The sequence below is a fragment of the Leopardus geoffroyi genome, chromosome A1 (assembly GCF_018350155.1).
Source record: "Leopardus geoffroyi isolate Oge1 chromosome A1, O.geoffroyi_Oge1_pat1.0, whole genome shotgun sequence".
Classification (NCBI taxonomy): Eukaryota; Metazoa; Chordata; class Mammalia; order Carnivora; family Felidae; genus Leopardus; species Leopardus geoffroyi.
In genome coordinates, this window is record NC_059326.1 from 175,535,070 (window position 1) to 175,538,160 (window position 3,091).

At 49.4% G+C, this 3,091-nt stretch overlaps 1 long non-coding RNA gene across 1 annotated transcript; it reads left to right on the forward strand.

Annotated features, from left to right (window-relative positions):
- The first annotated feature begins 1,236 nt into the window (after positions 1-1,236).
- Positions 1,237-2,795, forward strand: LOC123604289. The gene is made up of 2 exons (XR_006715289.1): positions 1,237-1,610; positions 2,494-2,795. It is a non-coding gene; the product is annotated as an uncharacterized LOC123604289 (long non-coding RNA).
- Positions 2,796-3,091: the final 296 nt, after the last annotated feature.

Below are 3,091 nucleotides of genomic sequence, written 5' to 3' on the forward strand. Positions count from 1 at the left end.
AATAAATTGCCAACATGGAGAGAGATACATCCTCCTAATCACATGTGTTTGTTTAAAGCTGCAGGGGGAGGGATGCCTGGGTGGCTCAGTCCGTTAAGTGTCTGATTCCCGGTCTCAGCTCAGGTCTTGATCTCACAGTCGCGAGGTCAAACCCCGTGTTGCGCTCCGAGCTGGACGTGACGTCTATTTAAAAACATAAAAATAAAAAATAAAAAAAGCTGTCAGGGGAAAAGCTCAGCCCCACAGACAGTCAGTGGACGCTCTCTGTCCTGCAGGAGAGGAGGACCCGGGAGCCTCCAAGCCAGAGGGCAGAGGCTGTGAAGAGGGTGGAGGACGGCGGATGGCGAGGGCAGACACAAATGACAGCACACAGGGGTTCAAAGGTCCGAACCCAGGAGCTGGAGCAGCAGGGCAGGTTCAAACCCCATCTTTACCTCTCTGAGCCTCCATTTCTTCATCCGTAAACTGAAATGATAATGATAACACCTAGCACATATTCTACAGAGTGAATTAACAATTCTAAAATAAGTAATACACTAGAAGGATAGACGAGATGCAGTGAGGGCCCGGGAGACGGGCTAACTCGGAGAAAATCTCCTGCAGAGTGAGCACAGAAACACTGAAGAGATGGAAATGGTGAGAAGGGCAGAAGGAGCACAAACCTTGGGGCACCTGAGTGGCTCAGCTGGTTTAGCGTCTGGCTCCTGATTTCGGCTCAGGTCATGATCTCATGGTTCATGGGTACAAGCCCCACACTGGGCTCTGTGCTGGCAACATGGGGTCTGCTTGAGATTCTCTCTCTCTCTCTCTCTCTCTCTCTCTCTGTGTGTGTCTTCCCTGCTTGCTGTCTTTCAAAATAAATCAATAACTATTTTTAAAATTTTTTTTAAAAGAGTCTGAACCTGGGGCGCCTGGGTGGCGCAGTCGGTTAAGCGTCCGACTTCAGCCAGGTCACGATCTCGCGGTCCATGAGTTCGAGCCCCGCGTCGGGCTCTGGGCTGATGGCTCAGAGCCTGGAGCCTGTTTCCGATTCTGTGTCTCCCTCTCTCTCTGCCCCTCCCCCGTTCATGCTCTGTCTCTCTCTGTCCCAAAAATAAATAAACGTTGAAAAAAAAAATTAAAAAAAAAAAAAGAGTCTGAACCTCACTCTGTAAATTCAAGTGGACAAGATCTCCCTCTTTTTTTCCCCCCAAACTCAGTTACATTCTTATCTGAGCCCCCCAGTCTGCTAGGCTAGCAAGAGACATAACCTCAGTCCTTTGAGGCATTTGGTTCTGGAATCTAGCAACAAGTGTGCCTGTCTCCATGGCCTCTTTCAGGCGTCTTCTGAGCTGCCTCCAGTCTTTGGAGGCCCATCCATCCTCTTGGACGTGCCACCATAGCCATTCCTCTGGGAGGGGGTCCCCCTTGGTGGGGGTAAGCGGTATGCAGGGCTCCCTCCTCTCCATGACCCACAGAACTATCTCTTCTATCGTCTGCTCCCTTCAGCTCAGAGGATCCTTTTTTCTGGACTAAGACAAATATTTCTCCATGTTTCTTCAAGACACTTCATCTGTATGCAGGAAGTATCTCCCCTCGGTGGTATAGATTTTGGAAACAAAAGCAAGAAGGTCAGGAAGGCACTTTCTGCTTTACTCGCTGCCATATCCCTTTCCCACACAATGAACACAAAGACAATTGCCTGTTTCGCTCAGGTGTGGTGAGGAGGATGGAGAAAGGGGAAAAAATCAAATCCAAACATTATCCCAGATGAAAGGGCATTTGAGGCTGTGGGTGCCATCCATGAAGGGCCAGTTTGGTGGGATTGAGTGTGGGTAGGAAGGGCGGGTCATCCACAGAAGACACGAGGGGGTAGGAGGAGCCAGGGTTAAGACTGCGATGGGCTTTCGGAGCCTGGATTTGATCCTGAGGGCCAGGAAGAGCCCAAAAGAGACTGGAGGCAAGTGAATGTTAGGGTCAATGCAAGTCCTTGAGAGGGTGGAGGGAGACAGTGAGGCTGTGCGACAAGAGGTGAGGAGGTCATGATCTCAGGTTCTGGCAGGTGAAGGGGCATTCTCGAGTCATATTTTGAAAGTGGAATGGGCAGAACTTAGCAGCTGACCAAATGTTGGTTGATTTGGGCGGTGGCGGGGGCGGGGTGGGGAGGGCGCATCTAAAGTGATACCTCGGTTTCCAGTCTGGAAAGCTAAGTAGGTGATGAAGTCATCACCCAGTTTAAGGGCTGTGAAAAGTGAAGCATATCTGGGTAAAATACAATGAAGGTTTTGAGGGACATACTGAGTTTGAGGTGCAGGCAAGGGTATTCAGTTAGAGATCAGCAGGAAGAGGTGTATGTGAGTGTGATTCTCAAGGAGGAGACGTGCACCGGGGACAGACACTTAGAGGAGTTATTGACACAGAGACTTTTTTCGTCCATTGATTTAATCATCCGCCCAGGAGTTCACAGACAAGTCATTCGATCATAAAAACAGATTGTGTACCTCTGTGATGCAGGGGAGGATTCAACCCAGTTTGGGAGAGACGGGAAGACTTCACAGAACAAGTGATGCCTCAACTGCATCCTGACGCCTGAACTAGAATGTGCATGATGGGTGAGAGAGGTCGGAGGCTGAGGAGTTTTCTGGAGACTGCTCATCTGAAGGATCAAGGAACTGGTCATGAGCCCAACCCCGTGTAAAGCCTCACCACTGTTACAATCAACCTGAAACAAGATATGGTGTCCAGATGGAAAATGGACTTCTTTTGCGTATTGGTCTGGACAATGCTGTCTATAACAAAACCTAAAATTCCATTAATAACATCATAAAAGTTGTTTTTCGTTCATGCAATAACCCAGTATAGGCAGGTGGCTCTCCTCCCCATGGAGATTCAGGAATCCAGGCTCCTTCCATTATTCCAAAGCCCGAGAGTCCTTGGCTTCAAGATGTTGCAGAGGAGGGGGGAACGGGAGGGAAGAGAGTAGAGAAGCCCCATCACCTGCTTCTACGTGCCAACCTAGAACTCCACCTGGGCCAGGGAGGAAGGTCTTTAAGAGGAGCTGGAATCCTCCATGAACAGATGGAGACATGTGTTCAGGACATTTAAGGTATTG